Genomic DNA, 20,741 nt, shown 5'->3' with positions numbered 1-20,741 from the left:
CCTAATAATAAAAATAAAAATAATAATATTTTTAGCAAAAACAATATAGCCGTTTTTTCTATAACAACAAATTATACATCGTTTGAAAGCTCTAAGCCTTCCCCATGCCGCCATGGGGTGGAATCATCATTACGAGCGCTTACGCACTCGTCACTCCCTATTTCGTCGGGATGCCCCGCCCACTCCCCATAGACTTCCATTGATTTGAGCAGAAACAAGCATGGCCCATGCCTGCGGCATGGATTCTCGCGTACGGGACGATGCCAGGAGGGTTTTTGGAGGAATGCAGCGCTTCGCGCTGCTGTTGTCAACAATTTGTGAATGGGCTACGCCCATTCACAAATTGTTGACTATTTCTGTCATAGCAGGAGTAAGTATGCATGATCCATGCCTTCGGCATGGGCTAGTTCACTGTACTTGCCAGTACAGTCGGCAGCGTTGCGGGAGCAATAGGCCCTCCGCCCTGCTGGGGCTCGGGCCTAAATATTCCGATGCGAAAACAATGTTTCCCATTTTTCAAATATCATGAACTATACATTTTCGGAAAGCGCTCGCGCTTTCCTACCTCATGGTGTGGGTCCCTGGTCACTGACGGGTACTTTCGTTAATTTTGAGCGGGCTCCGCCCACTTTGTGTTTTTGGCCCTGTATACAGTAATAATGTTCAATTTTTGCATTACATGCTTATATGCACGGAACATGCAAGATATGGGGAACGTATTTGTGAGCTACTTAGCGCAAATGAGTGCTTTATATGGGGATGACGACCGCGAAAAGCGGTCGTCATCCCAATTTAAAGTGCTCGTTTAGTGCGTACTTTTGCACGGGCTTCGCCCGTTTACAACGGTAAAGTTCCATTTTCCTACTCGATTTCGTGCGCACTATGTGCGCACTTTCGCAGCCGTGCTTTGCACGGCCTTACGAGATTAATAGGCCTCTCGCCAGCTTGTGGCGCTCGGGCCTAATTAGTACATTTCTATTTAATTGCCGATGAGCTGCTCCCTCTGATGGTGGTTGGTTGTAAGTGTTTGTTTCTTTTTTTCTTTGTCTGTTTTTAACTGTATTTCAAATGTTACATGAGCCTCTGCCTGGGACTATCTCTGGTCGTTGCAGTATGTTTATTGTGCACTATCTCACTATCAAGTAAATATATAAATGACCTTAACAACTTTTTTTCATATATTACTCAGTGTCCAACTACTGGTATATCTAGATTTCTTCCTTATAAAGTGCATTGCAAAGGCAGAACTTTGAGACAAAAATCGAAGCACTAATAATAAAACATTTTACAGATCACAAACTACATTTCATAATGTGTTAAAATGGGAGCTGATTGGTTGTCCTTCGTTGGTCCACCGTGCTTCACTTCTTTGTCTGTAAAAAGCCGTTCTGAAGCTGTGCTAGTGGCCAAAACAAATCAATGCATGGGAAGAGCGACGAGCCAAAAGGTCTGTGAGAGCTAGGAACTAGATAGACAGATTTATACTTTCTCCTTGGATAATCAGTGGAAACATCTAATTAGCTGCTGGTTCCTCAGCCACCTCAGTCTGCCCCAGCTACAGAAGCTCATGCTATAGAAGCTCATGCCCCAGCTATAGAAGCTCATGCCCCAGCTATAGAAGGCTCATGCTCCAGCTATAGAAGCTCATGCTCCAGCTATAGAAGCTCATGCTCCAGCTATAGAAGGCTCATGCTCCAGCTATAGAAGCTCATGCTCCAGCTATAGAAGCTCATGCTCCAGCTATAGAAGGCTCATGCTCCAGCTATAGAAGCTCATGCTCCAGCTATAGAAGCTCATGCCCCAGCTATAGAAGGCTCATGCTCCAGCTATAGAAGCTCATGCTCCAGCTATAGAAGCTCATGCTCCAGCTATGGAAGCTCATGCTCCAGCTATAGAAGCTCATGCTCCAGCTATGGAAGCTCATGCTCCAGCTATAGAAGCTCATGCCCCAGCTATAGAAGCTCATGCCCCAGCTATAGAAGCTCATGCTCCAGCTATAGAAGCTCATGCTCCAGCTATAGAAGCTCATGCTCCAGCTATCTATAGAAGCTCATGCCCCAGCTATAGAAGCTCATGCTCCAGCTATAGAAGCTCATGCTCCAGCTATAGAAGCTCATGCCCCAGCTATAGAAGCTCATGCCCCAGCTATAGAAGCTCATGCTCCAGCTATAGAAGCTCATGCTCCAGCTATAGAAGCTCATGCCCCAGCTATAGAAGCTCATGCTCCAGCTATAGAAGCTCATGCTCCAGCTATAGAGGCTCATGCTCCAGCTATAGAAGCTCATGCTCCAGCTATAGAAGCTCATGCCCCAGCTATAGAAGCTCATGCCCCAGCTATAGAAGCTCATGCCCCAGCTATAGAAGATCATGCCCCAGCTATAGAAGCTCATGCTCCAGCTATAGAAGCTCATGCCCCAGCTATAGAAGCTCATGCCCCAGCTATAGAAGCTCATGCCCCAGCTATAGAAGCTCATGCCCCAGCTATAGAATCTCATGCCCCAGCTATAGAAGCTCATGCTCCAGCTATAGAAGCTCATGCCCCAGCTATAGAAGCTCATGCCCCAGCTATAGAAGCTCATGCTCCAGCTATAGAAGCTCATGCCCCAGCTATAGAAGCTCATGCTCCAGCTATAGAAGCTCATGCTCCAGCTATAGAAGCTCATGCCCCAGCTATAGAAGCTCATGGAATGATTATTATTGTAAATGTGCAGATTTTGAAAATGTCCAGGAGGATATCAAGACTTGAGTCTGAATATGTATCATGTATGTACATTGTGTAGCGTTTGTATTAAAGGGGACGTATGATACAAAATCAACTTTTAATTGTATTTCCTTCACCTATACCCTCTCGAAGCTGCAAGGACAATTCTTTACTTACTTCGAGTTCCACTTATTTTTTTAATCTGTGAATCATGTGGATTTATTTGAGTCATTTTAGATCACTATTGGGCTTTAAAATGTCCAAAAATAATATATATATATATATATATATATATATATATATATATATATATATATATATATATATATATATATATGTATAAAATAATGATGTACGGTTATCATTTTAACTGAAAAGTGGGCAAAAAAAAGTTTATTGTGTTTTTTTGGGAGACAGGTAACAATTTAGTTAAATAAAATCATCTGCTTCTTCAGAAAGTGCACCATTGACTGTGATTGGTTAAATCCAGTGCTCCCTCTCTCAGAGCATGACAAAAGCTGACCAATAGGAGGCGTGGTTGAGAAAGGGTGACCTATGTTTTAAAAGACTTCTACATAAAAAAAAAAATGGTAATTAGATTCATATCACCTTATTTCCCAGCCCTGTTATAAGTGTGGCAGACAAACTGTTACATATATTCTTTAATGTGGCTTATTTGGCAACCAAGGGATTTGTTTAGAAACTGCAATGTCATTTGTAAACCACTAGGGGTACATAAAGCCCCCCCAGTATCTGTTATGTAATGAGTTTCTGTACATTTCCAGAAATATGATTCGAGGAAAGTTTGTGTGAGCTCTGCGTCTGAACTATGCCATGGTTTGATTTGCATATTTGAATATTTTGGGTTTAGAGAGAGGCAAAGTGTGTCCCGGGAGACTGTGTTATGGTATGTTAGGAGAGAGAAAAATCACAGTGGAAAAAATCCTCGGCTTATTAATCATAATCATATCATATAATTTTTCAGCTCGAGTGGGAAATGAGTCTGCTGCTTGGGTTGTAAAATTTAAACAACGGCAAGCTGAATAATTTAATTTTAACACATTTACAGTGACACGAGCTGCCCAAATGAAAATGATAAGGAATTTTGCATTCATTTTCAAGTGCAGCAAAACTATGACATAAAGCAGCTTATAATCAGAAATAGTCAGCGTGAATTGACTTGTTAAGTTTGTGATGCTGCTGTCAGGATTAGGCAAACACGTCTTGGAAACACTTGATCGGGGATATCACTGCACTGTAAAGAGGGCAGCAGAAACCACAGCCATTCTTGGATAAATGTTGCTCGCTGTCAGATGTGCTCCACAACGAGCAGGCCTGCGCTGAGCTAATCGTGATGTGCCAGTGGAAGCAGCGGGGCATCATTTGGAAACAACAGCCCACAGGGGTTTGTTCTTCTTAATGCAGCGGGTTAATTGCGTAAGACAGACCCAGATTTCCTCTTTGATCTGTTAAAAATACACAACTGACAGAGTTAACTTGATAACAAATAAGCATTTTAGTCCATATTTGGAATGGAAACCAAAATGAAGGCTTTTTTCTGACAAACTTGGAAATGGATACGGAATTTTAGCAGTTTTCTCTTTGCAAATCATATGAACAAATGTGCCGATGTGAGTGGATTATATAGATGGATAGATAGACCTTATTTTGTTACGGACGGGATTAAAAGCAGACGACAGTTATGGACGTGCCATATGTGTGTGGAGTTTATAGATTGTTAAAAAGACGTGGGACAGATGATAGTGGATACTGCCGTCTGCATCATTAAGTACTGCATTTTTTCACGTGTTTAGTGTTTCTTCTTGTACTTTTAAGTGCACAAACGCTGTCATTTAGGATATCAGCGCGCTTGTTTGCTGCGCATGGTTTGTACGGACGGCATCTGTCCATTTTAGCGGCTTTGAGCTCTGAGAAGGAGAATGCTAGCCCAAAACACTGATTTGTAGGTGCTGATTTGTTGGCCAAATAAGTATAGAATAGGGCTGTAGTGCTTTAGTCGTTTAATCAATTAATAGGTGGAAGTAGTTTTCCCTTTTCTCCTCACATTTGTGCTCTGTCTTTTTGAAGAAAATTGGCTTTTTTTGTTTTAGCAGATGACATTATAAATAATTGAGTTGCTTTTGTGTTTTCCCATTTCGGACCATTCCAATAGCGAGTTGGATTTGTTTGGAAATGGGATTAATCAGATGTCATTATCATTGGAATACAAATGCAAATGGATTCAGCGTTGCTTCTTGGGAGCTTTTTTTCTTTTCATTTTTTTTTCCAGACAAAGGCAGTGCAGTGGTGACAGGCGCAGCTCTTGAAGTTCACCCGTGGTTTGAGCCTGAGTACTACACGCTGTATGCTCCGCGGCCCCATCTTTGCCTGATGAATATTTCAGAGGGAGCGGCGCGGGAACACGGCTGCAAATGAACGCTCTCATCAGGTAAGGGGGTAAAGCCACGCAAGGGTATAATTGTTTTCACCATTTCCATTTCCTCTGTCCTCGCATGGCAGAAAAAAAATACAACAAAAACAAGGTGCAACTTTGTGGTGTGTGTGATTGTGTGCAGGTTTCAGAGGTGTGTTTTTAATGAATGTAGAACCGAGGGCTAAACCAGGGCCAAGAGCAGAAACTAAACTGAGATTTAACTGCAGCTTTTACACAAAATACATTATATCGATCTTGATTTCGATATTAAAGAAAGAATAAAATATGTTTAATAGTGATTTTGATACTTTTGGAAACTGTATTTGCCGGTGATGTATCAAGATGATTTCAAAACAAATCATTTATGTTGGTTTTTTGTTTCCAATTATGATACCTGCTCTGAAATGCATTGTAGTTTGTTATTTGAGTAACATTTTGATAGTCCTACTCAGGACCAAATCATTGTATAAACCAGGATATGACGCGGTGAGTAGCCCCCGTCCATCTGCTCATCCGAGGAAAAGGATATAGACTGTACTCTTGCTAAAAACTGCAGGAATCAATCAAAAAAACACTTTGGGCACACAATTACCTGCTTACAGTGCTATTGGTGCCTGTAAGAAGGTTAAAAGCTCTGAAAAGTCGATTTTGCATGATATGGGACCTTTAAGTCCTGGTTAAGATCTGGAATTGTCCCAACTTAGCCCTTCTTAGTCCAAGATTAGTCATATTTTGAACTCTCTTTCCAGTTCCCAGACTAAACCAAGTCCAACCCGCGACTAGGCCCGTACTGAACCAGTCCTGAACCATATTTTGAAAAAGGGTCCAAACTAGGAGTGAAATTCATATCAACTAAATGGGCCTCGGTATTTCAGATATTTCATGTTTTGCTGATTGGGGTTTCTCGACCCTAACGTTTTGATTGACAGAGAGCAGGGGTCACACAAAAATTGCCTTTCTCGGGGTCGGAGGTGAGAGCTGAACCCGCTGCACTGCGCTGCTGCCTCTTCATTACTGAGCCTTTGAAACAGATGCTGTCAAAAAAACTGGGATTACATCAAACCTTTGGACAAAGGAGAAAGTATAACATATGCAGCAACTGTGTCCATGTGTGAAAAAAGAATATCTATTCAAATCAAAATGGCTTGAATTCAAAATATGAATCTTGTAGAATAGTTTGACCTGCATTTGTACAACAGAAAGTGTTTCAATGTTAGTCAGCTCAAGGAAATTTGACATTTTCTGGAGTAATTAGAGCGATCCCTTGTGATTCATACGTCTACATTGCCATCAGCGAAAGGCTACATATATTTTAGTATTTTCATATACTGTGTAGAATAACCGTACTCTGAAATGTGAAAAGCAAAAGCATTGCAATTAGCTTTTTAACCCTCCACCAAAAGGTCTGCATCTTTCATTTTCTTCTCGACACATTGGATATGATTATTACATGAATAACAGTGGTTAGTATTTCTTGTAAAGCTGTGAAGTTTTAGGAGAGCAGGGTTTCACATGGTCACTTCGGTGTAATTGGTCAGTGATGGCGAGCAGCTGGCAGAGGAGTGATGATGCATGTGCGATGAGGACGTGGTCAGGGGTGACAATGTGACTAGGACTCACTTTTGGACTGGCCTGCAATTTAGCCTGTTCTGTGGTGAGTCACATTCTTTAGCTGCAGAAAATGGTGGGTTATTTATTTTCAATTTAAATTATGTATTTGTATCCTTTAGACATGTTCTAAATGTAGTCAATTAAACTACATATTGTATTTCATTATCTTCACTGTCTTCATGACGTGAGTTTTGTGTCTGTTATGTTCTTTGTCAACCTGCTTGGCTAACTTTGGCACGTTTACATGTTGGACTAACATGTTAATTCATGTTTATGCCTCCAAATGTAGCTTTGTTGTAATCTTACAATGCGTTTACCCCAGTTCCTTTATGTTAAATGTCTGCAGAGTCCAGGTCACCCTCACAAAACCAATCTAGATCTCAATGGATACAAGCTGCTTGAATAAAAGTTGATAAATAATAAATGAGGTGCCCAGCGGAAACCCGCCCAGACACGAGGAGAACATGCAAACCAGAGAGCCTTCTTGCTGTGAGAGGAGTCAGTGCCCTTGTCTTACTGCTAACAGTGCTTACGTCACAGAGCTCATTTTTGTCCTTTCTTTTCCTGTATACTGTACTTCAAAGGCTATAATACAGTGATGTTCAGAGATGACAGCAGCTGGCTCTGTCTCTGTCTGCGCTGCTCAAAGACTCGCAGTGATTCACCCGAGGCCAACCAAGGTGCTTCAAAGCCACATGAGACAGTCAGGGTGCTATGGGGAAAATTGTATATTTACACAATTACCAAACATTTTTCACAGAGAATACTGGGATAAGAGCTCATTTTTTGTAACCCATTTGAAATAATATGGTTGTTGCTCTGTAAATGAGGCGAAATGCAGAGGAATCTCATGATGGGTGTTGCAGCATCTATGCACTTATTTGGAGTATTTTTTTGCCTTTTTTTAGATATCAAGGATGGAAGATGTTGTGCCAAAAGATCTCGCTACATAAAATTGTCAGAAATTGTGCACACATGTGGAAAATTATATTTACCCCCTCCCATGTGTTTACTTTTGGTTTAGATGAGTGTTGATAATATTTTGAGAAGCTGCAGTTCTACAATTAATTGAAAATAAAATTAACCAAAAATTGTGAGGCAAAATTGTGAACAAAACAGCAGAATATATTTATTATACTAAAGATATTATGTGAAGGTTTAATTTTTGTGTCTCCTTTTGGGGGAAATCTTTTCTAGGGATGTCAAGATTATTCGGTTAAACAATAATCGTGAAGTCACAATATAATCACAAGAAATAAAAAAAATTATAATTATCAGAAGCAAATACATTTAATTTAATTTCAATCTATGTTCCAATGCTCCAAGCCCAAATATAACATTATTTTTCTCTGACCATTTATATCACAGTTTTCATTCAAAGCTTGATTTGATGCCCAATGTTGACAACGTGAATAAAGCGTGAATTTCTTGATCCAATAATCGTTACAGTTTGATTGTGACATAGTCTCGCCTCATTCCTCCCGGTTTGCCTCTTTAGGAAGTTATTTTGACAGCTTTTTAGTTGGTTTCTAAAATTAGTGACATAAATATTCTTAGCATATTTTCCAAATGACAATTTCAACATTTCCTCGCAAATGTTATATCAACCCCCTCTACAGTAAAGCAATCAAATACGTCTTAGCTCTTAGGCACAACACAGCCAACACATTTAGTGATGAATGTCGGCTTATTTCACACGGGACTCCGACCGTATTTCTTTCCAATGGGACGAAGCAGACTCGGCGCACTCGGAAATGGTCAGTATATCTCAATAGAAAAGGCAGTGTGCAGTAAGTAACTGGTGTGCGTGACCGGCTGTGAGTGAACTGAGTGCAGTCTGGGAGCTTGTCTCTGGAGAGGAGGGTGAGTATGGGGAGAGAACATGATGTTGATATCTGTTCTGCTCCGTGTAAAAGTACTGCAATAAGAACAGTTTGGGCGATGTGTTTGATTTGGCAAAGTGAAGTTCAACTTGTGTCCTGAACCTGCATTCATTTAAACGCTGCTGTCGAATACAAGCCAGATATAATACTGTTTTATAGCGCCAAGCCAGGATATGTACATTTCTTTGCAAAAAACACAAATCATCTCACAGTAGAAAGAAGGGGACATTTGCCAAATTGAATACTGCTAAAACATGTTGTCATGCATAGTAACGAAGAAGAAGATACAAAAACATATGATCCCAGCCCTAAGAGTAGAGCAGGCACAATCAAAAAATGCAAAGAATGACCCAACAGTTAACTTTGCCCACTTATCACACTATTTAGTCCAAAACTGAACCCATTTGAGCCCTGATTTCAGTCCCGTTTTAGTCCTCGTTTAGTCCTGATCTAAGGTCCAGGTTTAGTGTTGGGTTTTGTCCCGTTTTAGTCCCAATTTTGATGTGTGAACGCACCCTTGGTCTCTCACTGAACCACGACAGAGGAACAACTGTCTGTGTTAGTTCCAGGCAGTTGCTTCCATATAGTTATCATCCAATAACGTATCTTTAAGCCAAAATGAGTGCGTCACATCCAGTTGTTACCGCGCGGTTCTCGTCTAATTAAACGCCTGTTATAAAGCACAGGCAATTTATTTCGGCGCTGTTGTCGTTCAGTCAATTAATGGGTCAACAGCGTCTCGTTTGACCGAATTTGTATTAGTCCATTAATTATTCTATTATGATTTATTAAGGATTTATGTGGATGTCAGCAGAAAGCAGAGTGACTTCACTGGCGTTTTGGAAGTGAGTGCTCTGCCTTATTTTCACTAGTATTTAACTTCTCTGTTGATTTTGTTGGCCATAACATATTTGGGAGGTTTATTTTTGTTCTTTTTAGTCTCCTAATCAATCAAACACCTAGGCTACACTGCTGGTCTTTACATCTTTTTCACAATTTTTTTTCCGGCGATGTGGTTCACATTGCAGATAAAATGTGACTCAAATCAGTTTTCAAACGAATGCGACAGTCCTGAAGTGCCCGACGAAAAACCAGCAGTTTTGTTGTAATTTTTGTAATTAATTGGCAAAAGTTTTCAAAACCATTTCAGTGCAAACCTTCACTTTTTTGCTCTTTTTGGCTTTGTTGTTGTTGTTTGGCAGCCATTTGAAAGTTTATCTGTTTAATTCCAATCTAAAAAAAAAGTGGCATAATTTTTTTTAATTCCAGAACAAAAGTTGGATAAATGTGACTTGTGTGTGTGTGTTTCAAAAGATCCGATTTGAATTTGATTTAGTGCAACATGCGATCAAGTGTTTCCAGGACTCATTTTATTTATGTTCCCTGTCCTCATTTTATTTATGTTCCATGTACTCATTTTATTTATGCGCCATGTACTCATTGTATTTATGTTCCCTGTACTCATTTTATTTATGCTCCTGTACTCATTGTATTTATGTTCCCTTTACTCATTTTATTTATGCTCCCTGTACTCATTGTATTTATGTTCCCTTTACTCATTTTATTTATGCTCCCTGTACTCATTTTATTTATGTTCCCTGTACTTGTTTTATTTATGTTCCCTGTCCTCATTTTATTTATGCTCCATGTACTCATTTATTTATGTTCCCTGTATTCATTTTATTTATGTTCCCTGTACTCGTTTTATTTATGTTCCCTGTCCTCATTTATTTATGTTCCCTGTATTCATTTTATTTATTTTCCCTGTACTCATTTTATTTATGTTCCATGTACTCATTAGGCCCGAGCGCCACAAGCCGGCGAGAGGCCTATTAATCTCGTAAGGCCGTGCGAAGCACGGCTGCGAAAGTGCGCACGTAGTGCGCACGAAATCGAGCGCGAAGCGCTCGCCCACTTCCAAACACTCACTAACGCACTCCTTCACTCACGCACGCCCCGTGCATACTAATTAGTAGTAGGAAAATGGAACTTTACCGTTGTAAACGGGCGAAGCCCGTGCAAAAGTACGCACTAAACGAGCACTTTAAATTGGGATGACGACCGCCCATATAAAGCACTCATTTGCGCTAAGTAGCTCACGAATACGTTCCCCATATCTTGCATGTTCCATGCATATAAGCATGTAATGCAAAAATTGAACATTATTACTGTATAGAGGGCCAAAAACAGAAAGTGGGCGGAGCCCACTGAAAATTAACGAAAGTACCCGTCAGTGACCAGGGACCCACACCATGAGGTAGGAAAGCGCGAGCGCTTTCCGAAAATGTATAGTTTATGATATTTGAAAAATGGGAAACATTGTTTTCGCATCGGAATATTATTAGGCCCGAGCCCCAGCAGGGCGGAGGGCCTATTGCTCCCGCAACGCTGCCGAAGGCAGCGTTGCAACTGTCTGACCAAACATGCGGGCGCAGCCCGCATGTTTGGTACCCCGTCGCCCCTGGCAAGTACAGTGAACTAGCCCATGCCGAAGGCATGGATTATGCATACTTACTCCTGCTATGACAGAAATAGTCAACAATTAGTGAATGGGCGTAGCCCATTCACTAATTGTTGACAACAGCAGCGCGAAGCGCTGCATTCCTCCAAAAACCCTCCTGGCATCGTCCCGTACGCGAGAGTCCATGCCGCAGGCATGGGCCATCTGCTCAAATCAATGGAAGTCTATGGGGAGTGGGCGGGGCATCCCGATGGAATAGGGAGTGACGAGCGCGTAAGCGCTCGTAATGATGATTCCACCCCATGGCGGCATCGGGAAGGCTTAGAGCTTTCAAACGATGTATCATTTGTTGTTATAGTGGAAACGGCTATATTGTTTTTGCGAAAAATATTATTATTTTTATTATTATTTTTCTTGTTCTTCTGCTATTTGAGCTCTAATTTGACCCCCTGAACATGCTCAAAAACTCACCAAACTTTGCCCAAAATTCAGAATCGGCGAAAAATTCGATTTTTTCTGGGCCATTTTTTTTTTCGTTAAAAAATGGCGCGACAGCGCCACCGACAAAAGTCAAAATACATTGCGCCTATGGGAGACGCCCCCAGGTCAACTTTGGCGTAAAGCTACGAAATTTGGGACACGCATTTCTCTCGTGAGGACAAAAAAAAAATATTATTGTGGCCACGCCCCCAGACTTACCCTATGGCCGCCATCTTCCTTTGAAAATGAAAACACGCTGTGTTAGCCATTTTGTTCACGTCAAACTTTGACAAACTCCTCCTAGGGCGTTTTGCCCACCAACTTCAAAATTGGCGTACGTCCTCTGGACAAGTGGGGCATCTAAAGTTATCCAATTTTTTGAGATACCTTTTACGGTCTGTGTGCGGCGCAGCCGCAAAGTTGGACAACTTATTTTGGGATATTGCAGATCTAAAAATTGCTCCCATTTGATCAAAACAAGTCCGATTAGGACCAAATTTGAATCAGTTGTTCAACTTTCTAGTTTGGACCAGTTTATGATGACAAAATTGAAATGGGCGCGATAGCGCCCCCTACAGAGTGACCTTTAAATTAACATTGAAGGTCAAAAATTTGTTTTACCAAAATTGTCTAAACTTTACCCAAAATTCTATTTTGGCGTCCCGATCAAAAAAGCCAATCAGACAAATGCCTTAATTTTTACGGCGTAGTCGTAGCGATGACATAAACCTCCCATGTTATCCCTATGGGAAAACCGCTAAATCTCTCGAATATCCACATTTTTCTGTTTCAAACTTTGACGAACTCCTCCTAGTGCGTTTTGCCCACCGACCTCAAAATCGGTGTACGTCTTCTAGACAAGTGGGGCATCTAAAGTCATCCAAATTTTAAGGATAGCTTTTAAGGTCTCTGTGCGACGGAGCCTCAAACGTTTCCCAGAATTCTGAATATTTGGCCTTCAGAGTGGCCTATGAACAATAGAGTTTTTCTAAATGACATGATATTTTGCACAAAATTCTAATTTGCCATCCTGATCATACAAGTATGAGAGACAAAGTCATATTTTGTACGGCGTAACCGTAGCCATGACAGAAATATCCCATGTTATCCTTATGGGAAAATCGCGAAATCCCTCAAATCACCACATTTTTACGCTTCACACTTTAACAAACTCCTCCTAGGGCGATTGTCCGATCAAACTCATATTTGGGGAAAATCATCTACACAAGCGGGGCATCAAAAGCTATCCATATTTTTATTCTAAGTGCTACAGTCTCTGTGTGGCGGACCCGCAAATATATGTCAGAAATGGGAAAACAGCGAAATCTCTGAAATCACCACATTTTTACGCTTCACACTTTAACAAACTCCTCCTAGGGCGATTGCCCGATCAAGCTCATATTTGGGGGAAATCATCTACACAAGGGAAGCATCAAAAGTTAGTCATATTTTGATTTTAAGTGGTACGGTCTCTGTGCCGTGGAGCTGCAAATATACTGTCACAAATGGGAAAAACGCTAAATCTATTAAATGTTCACATTTACGCTTCACACTTTAACAAACTCCTCCGTGGGCAATAGCTCGATCAAGTTTAACTTTGGGAAATATCATCTACGCAAGCGGGGCATCAAAAGTTATCCATATTTATATTCTAAGTGCTACGGTCTCTGTGCGGCGGAGCAGCAAATTTGACTGACACTTGTGTTCATTTGCACTGGATTGGCCATGTCAATTGTGTCGCCGTCTGTCAAGTTCTTTTTTGTTCAACACACAATAAGGGCGCCATCTTTATCAAGTCGAAAGCGCAGAGTCGGAAGGCCGGCGGCCCGCGAGGGCCGTTGGATGCCGCTTGCGGCTTTAATTCTTTCTTCTTCTTCTTCTTCTTCTCGGGACCAACCCCCCTATTTTTCACCCAGTGAACATTGACGAAAAGTCACAAAAATTAGCACACCTCTAAAAATCGTGCCTCTCTACATTGTGGCTATTTCCTTTTTCTAAAATAAAAAAAATTGGCGCGTCAGCGCCCCCAAATGTACCAAAAATGCATTGAGAGATGGGAAATGACCCAAAAAAAATCTGATCGTAGAATCATGAAATTTGGCGCAGAGGTAGATGGTGACAAGAGAAGTAAAAAATATTATTACGGCAACGCCGTCCGCCCAACCAAATGTCGGCCATATTGCTTCAAAAATGGCTAAACATGACTTCGGAGTTTTTCCAAACGTCGTACTTTTATGAACTCCTCCCAGGGCGTTGGCCCTAAAAAGCTGAAATTTGGTGAAAATGCTATTGAGGAGTGGGACATCAAAAGTTATCCAAATTACATTGATACCTCTCACGGTCTCTGTGCGGCGAAGCCGCAAACTGTAGGAAGAATTTCAGAAATCTCCCAAATTTGACATTTCTGCCGTTTGCGCAGATAAAGTCCGAATTGCGTCAAATTAGAATCAGTTGTTAAACTCTTTGCCCTAAACCTACTTGAAGTGAAATAAATTAATTTGGAGCCACAGCGCCCCCTACAGATTTTATATGGAGGTTAAATATTTAGTTTTGCGAAATTATATGAAATTTGACACACAACTCAATTTTAGCATCCCCATCAAAAAAGTCAATGAGACCCATGTCATAATTGTTATGGCGTTGCCGTAACGATGACCGAAACCTTCCATGTTATTCCAATGGGGAAATCGCCAGAACATGTTTACACTTTAGACTTTCACGAACTCCTCTCAGGGCGTTAGACATATTAACCTGAAATTTGGTGAGACTCATCTTCAGGACCATCAAAAGGTATCCACATTTTTATTCTAAGAGTCACGGTGTCTGTGCGGCAAAGCCGCACATTTTGCCAAGAATTCAAAATAAAATAGCTTTTTGATGGTAAAATAAAGGGGAGAAGATGTGACAGCGTCACAGATTCAGCAGTAGATGTAATAAAAGGACAATTGGGGCGCGTTAGCGCCCCCTCCTCTTGCGGCGTGGTGGCGGCGTGGCGAGGGCCGATCATTGCCGCTTGCGGCTTTAATTTTATTTATGTTCCATGTACTCATTTTATTTATGTTCCCTGTACTCATTTTATTTATGTTCCATGTACTCATTTTATTTATGTTCCATGTACTCATTTTATTTATGTTCCATGTACTCATTTTATTTATGTTCCCTGTACTCATTTTATTTATGTTCCATGTACTCATTTGTACTCATTTTATTTATGTTCCCTGTCCTCATTTTATTTATGTTCCATGTACTCATTTTATTTATGTTCCAAGTACTCATTTTATTTATGTTCCATGTACTCGTTGTATTGATGTTCCCTGATGAGGGGAGAGAAGCTTCTGGTGCAGAGGGTGTTTTCCTGTCAGGCAGACCATGTACCATTTGACCATGAGGTTTTTTTGGCATGTTGTGCATAAAAATAAGGCTTTAACCCACTTATTTCTTGTCAAATCAATCATTCTGGGATGAATCAGGATCAGTTTGTACTCGAAAAAACAACCCTAAAATTCACAAAAGATTTAATAAGACTTTTATATGGATTCCCCCTGGACTTAAAAAAAAAATATCGCTAAATCAATTTTTTTGTTGAATTAGCTTCAGCTTTTAAAGAGAAATCCTCTTTATATTTACCTAAGAAAATCTAGATGAGATTTAGAATCTGGTTTTCATCTGTGCAGAGCATGTTCCCAATTATAACTGGAGTAAATCAGACCAAAACTACTGAGTGTCAAGAGAGCACAGCCAATTGTTAGCACTCGGAAGAGTTCAGTAACTGCTCGTTTATTTATCTCTCATTTTATTTATTATTTATTTGATAGGGACAAATATAACAAACATAGATTTACAGTGTTCTGATGCAGGAATCACAGTGTCTATAGCCAGGGCTATTCAATTATATTTTCCATGGAGCCAGATTTCTCGAGGGGACTATTAGTCTGGGGGCCTGACTATACTATTCAACAGAAATCTATTGTTTCACTGATTTAAATTTAAAAAAAATAAAACAAAGGACTAAGCAGACAGTGTCAATCAAAATGCAGACTTGAACTAGAGCAGATCATGGCAGCAGATCTAGAACTAGTCCTAGTCCTGAGGCAAGACTAATCATATTGTAGGACACATCAGGCTTAAATAACATCTTGAACAGAATCACAGACTCTTAACCAGGACAATAAAGTCTTAAGCATTCGACTGATGTTAGTACAGTAGGTTACATCAGAGTGCACTAAGGACAAACTCATTATCACCGAGCAGAATGGACCATATTACTTGGTGATAACTGTGGCATCTCTGCTGCAGTTCACGGTAGGCCAGTGGTTTGCCAGGCTTCACTGCAATGTGGTCTGGCCCATGGCTCATTTTACCATGACGGGCCTGACCATATTGCTAAGTGGGCCGAATCTGGTCCACGGGCCACCAATTGAATAGCCCTATTTTATAGCCATGGCTAATTTGCAACACCAGACTCTAGAAGGGCTTATAACTGATCCGATTTCACTAAATGCTGTTTTAAATTAGTTAAACATTAATAAAAAAAAAAGCAATAAACACAGTGGATATGTCAGAAACACCAAATATATAATAGAACAGCAATATAGATTCACACATCCACATACTTACGCTCTTTCATGCTACTCACACTCACACAATTCACACATTTGGCTCATTTTAGTCTGACGTTTTGAGAAAAATTGGCCCTCATGGTGTTAAGAGTCTGCCATGTTTAATATTGTGAATGTAACTAATCAAATGTGCATTTTCTTTTTCTCACAGTCCTCGACGCAATAATCAATACCGAAATAAGTCACATTTTCAAGTTTAAATGGGAAATATAATGCCGCATGGGAAAAAGGTTTTCATTCATGCTCTCTTTCTTTGACACAGTTTGGTGTATACATTTATACCCAGACCTACATTCTTCTTGCAAAAATGTATAGCGACATTATTACAATTCATTCTGCAATTTAAAAAAAGTGAAATCCCAGCTGCGGTGAAGACAAATTCCCTTAACAGATGGAATGACTAGAACATTTGACCGTGAGGACAGGTCAGCGCAGTGGTCTAACTACAAAGCCTTCGAGACTCAATTTAGCGGGTAACCATCTCCCAGGGCTTCTGACGCGTGATTGGCACTCACGGCTCTGTGTACGTTGTTTTTCCACATGCTCACGCTCCTCTAAGAGCTCCGTCACTGTATGACGTCTCTCCAAGTAGAAAAAGTCCTCCACCACATTAAACCCAGTTAATTATTTTACAGCCTGAAAGTAATTTACCCCAGACAGCAGGTTGTGATTTTCCAGGGTGCGCCAGTCCATGTTTTAGCAGCACGCCTGTCACCTTTTAATGGGAATGCAACCAAGGTGACCCATAATAGGTTCGCACTCAGACATTGAAGTCAGCGGGGCTATAAGCAGTTTTGTAGCTGACAGCAAATGGGCTCACCAGATTAGAGAATGTCAAATTAATGCAGATGGAAGACAGTGAGCGGCAGCAAACATGTGACAGTATGGTGTCAAAAATAAGCAACTATTCTTTGCCTTGCACCATCTCCAAAAACATCCCAATGGTGTTGTATTTTTTCCAGACAAAATGTTGAGTTCATGTGAGGATGTCAAGCTTTGGTGTAGAAATTAATGTGAATGCCAGAGATGCAGAGTCATTTTCTGTTCCTTTTTTCACTGCGCTTTCCTCGAATAAAGTTTCTGTCGCCTGCTCGTCTCCATGGAGTCATTACTGCTTCATCCAGAATGTTACAGAGTATTCATGGGTTTCAGTCACGTGACTTATTTGTTGTTGTAATCATGAAAGATAGCTCATCTCGCTGAAAATGAAATGGGGTTTTAATCCTTATCTACTGCTGGGGAGTCGTTGATAACTCTTGCCACATTAAACGTTTGCGGACATTTACATCAAGCTAACCTCGTCCACTGCCGCTCTGCGTAAGTCCACTGGCCCCTCCTGACCACAGTAATACATTTCTATACAAATAGGCTCTTTGGGGATGTTACAGAAGAGAAATCTTTTGTTTTGAGATTTTTGTTGGCACAGCCCACAGTGTAACATGCAGCTTTTGTCCTCAAGATGGCAGTAGAAACGAGCGTGTCACCTAACTTCAGACACATGAATAGAAGTTATCTTATCTATCGCTACGGAAACAAATACACAATGCCGCGAGGCCACCAGGCCAAGTTACAGGTAAGATCTGAGGAGAGGCAAGCTCATTCACAGTAAAAAACAACAAAAAAACAATAAATGCAAGAAACATTCCAGGCAAAGCAAAAACATCTCGGTAGAAACAAGCAGGTGCAAAATGATACATAGTGCACTTTTCAACCAAACAGCTGCTTAATTGTATGTGTTTTTTCACTCTAATGAATCTTTCATTAATTAGCCTCACAATGTCTATTTACTGAATCCAATTAAGATTAGCATTTACAAAAAAAAATGTTTTAATGTATTTTAATCTCTTTTGAATAAAAAACAAACAAAAAATAAATTAAATTAAGTTCAATCTTGACGTGTGGATCCAGGGTTCAAGTGTGCAACTTAATCTGAATGTTGAGAAAAAACTATAATACTTGGATAAATTCTTGCATTTTACTTGGGAAACAAGGCCTACATTTAATCAAAACTAATAAAGGAGTCAGAATGCCCAGTTCAAGCTTAGATAAAACTAAATCAATATGTAAATTGGAGTAAATAAAGTTTCAGTATCATAAAGATAAATTACTTCTGTGTAGTAAATCCATTTCATATCATTAAAGTTTCAAAATTACTACAATTTCAGAGTCGGATATTCAATTTCACTGACTTACAATATTAGGAGAGAAATTAAAAACTAAAGATAATAAATCTTTTGGTGTATCAAAAAATAATTCTGCCAAACCCTTTTATCTACGGCGCTGTTATTACTCATCCTTTTTCCCATCACCTACGTGCTTTTGTGCTCCAAGCTTTTCACAAGCTGCTTGAGACAAGAATCAAAATATCTTACGAGCAAAGAAAAGAACCAATAACTTTTTTTCAGAAAACTGCCACTATCCATGACAAATAAATCATAAAAATGCATGAGATATGCCTGGTGGCCGTGGCAGTGGCCTGTAAGATTTGTCCTGTGCAGCGGGCCAAAGACTGCTGATGGTTTATTGAAAGACACAATGACTTTTCAGGGCGCTGAGTGGCTGTTGTTTTAAGACGCATGAAAACTGCATGAAAAAATAAAACAGCAAAAAGGGCCGCAGCTTTTCTTGATCTATATTTGAGACCCGTCGTTCCGTGTCTCTCCGTAAACAGCGAACAGTGGATTCTGGGAGACTTATTAAACATGTAGCTGCCTATGCTATGGATCATTTTTTAAAAGTAATTACAGTGGTTTTGTGGTGGAGTGGAGTGGAGGAGGTTGTTGAGTCTATATCAGGCGCACATCAGCAACAGAATGTGATGGAACACTTACAAGAGTTTATTTCAGTGCTGGAGTTTTGAGATGGAGCAAGGAGCTGTGCAGATACAGGCATGTTAGAAAGGAACTAACGAAATGATTATTCTTTAACATGACATTCTATCATTTTACAGGGAGAAAGAAAGAATGGGCAATATAACAAAATCAAATCAAATTGTGATGTGTTTGAGACGAGATATACTTCTTGGTGGACGCAGAACGACAACAACAACAACAACAACAGAATGAGTAGGACCAGGGAGAAAAGGAATGAAACTAAAAATGAGGGAGTGGCATAAAAAAGAAAGAAAGAAAGAAAAGTTAGAGCATATAAGTCCAAATACTTTTTTAATTGTATTGTTATATTTTCCATTGTATGTAAGTCTGTTATGATATTAGTCCAGTTCTTAATCGTCGGAGCAGTTTGAGTCATCCATATTTTTCAGCTGCCAGGATTATGTTCCATTGATATTCATCCACTGTTTCCATGGCTGGGGTTTGTACATTATTCCAAAAATTCCTTGTTAATTTTTGTGTTAATTTGTTAATGAATACATCCCAAAACACATGGCCGTGATATACCTCTTAAAGTCTAGGCGTGATCATTAGAGGAAAAGATTGAGTTGTAATCATTCTCAATCTGTGGATCAATTCTGAGAACTCAATGTACTGTTTTAAGTTCCCCCTTAAAAGAACCTCCTTTGTTACCCTAACAGCCCTGTAAGGAGCCATAGAAATGCTTTTGTTAGCTGGCTGCAGTAGCTGATTAGAGTCAGAATGGCCAGGATGATGCTGCCCCAAAGCTTCAAAATGCTGCTCTTAAAAGTGACAGCAAACGTTACATGACATGATGAAAGGCACTAGGGAAATAGTGTGTTTTTATTTGTTTTATTTTATTCAAGGAAATATGTTTTTTACCAGATATGGGTGGACAATATATTGAATTTTAGATAATATTGTGAATGTTTGATATCTGGTGCATCTTTTATAGTACAAGAAAGAGATGAAAAAGAAAAAAGTAATGTTGTAATCTTTCAAATACACTTAAAATGGGACATCTCTGAACTTTTATGATTCATTTCACAGACATTTGACATTTTCTTTAAAATACGTGTTTTAACACATTACTGTTGGATTAAGTAAATGTAGATGGATTCTTGACCTTGCATCAAACATATTTTATTTATTATAAATGAAAATTCTCACTCTTAGATAAAATAACACCATCCTGCACTCACAAACTCACTCTCCTCTTATACGATCACATTAATGATTCATGGGTACACACTTTCAAATAGAATAAATATATTTATCTACTTTATTTTCTGTAAAATCAGTGGTTTCTCCAAATAATTCATTACAATTTGAATATATTGTACAATTAAACAACTATATATATCATGTTGGGGTCAGATTGGAGGATAAAATCCCATGGTTACTCCTTAATCCCATTGGTGGAATTTTATGTTTAGTTTTATTTGGTATTGCATGTTTTTCTTTGTAGTACTTTGAGATTTTGCTCTCAAATGTAAAGTGCATTATAAATTAAATGTATTATTATTATTTGAATGCTTCGTTATGCCAGTGAAAACCCCAAATGGACAAATTCAGAGAGACTCTCCGGAAATGGCATCCTACATAAAAAACCTGTGCCAAATCAATATTCAAATTACTGTGGGAAAATAGACAAAATGATCTGTAGAAGCCAGAATAAATGAACGACACAAGTAACAGTC

The 20,741-nt window shown here is 39.7% G+C and overlaps 1 protein-coding gene across 2 annotated transcripts in view; it reads right to left on the bottom strand.

Moving 5' to 3' along the window:
• Window positions 1-20,741, bottom strand: part of LOC140362868 (chemokine-like protein TAFA-1) — a 57,319-nt gene that overhangs the window by 12,902 nt on the left and 23,676 nt on the right. The window lies entirely within an intron of this gene.

The sequence above is a fragment of the Eucyclogobius newberryi genome, unplaced genomic scaffold (genome assembly GCF_026437365.1).
Source record: "Eucyclogobius newberryi isolate DKJ021-1_F unplaced genomic scaffold, fEucNew1.0.hap1 SCAF_17, whole genome shotgun sequence".
NCBI lineage: Eukaryota > Metazoa > Chordata > Actinopteri > Gobiiformes > Gobiidae > Eucyclogobius > Eucyclogobius newberryi.
Note: the sequence above shows the minus strand (reverse complement) of the source record. Positions and strands in the feature narration are given on the sequence as shown.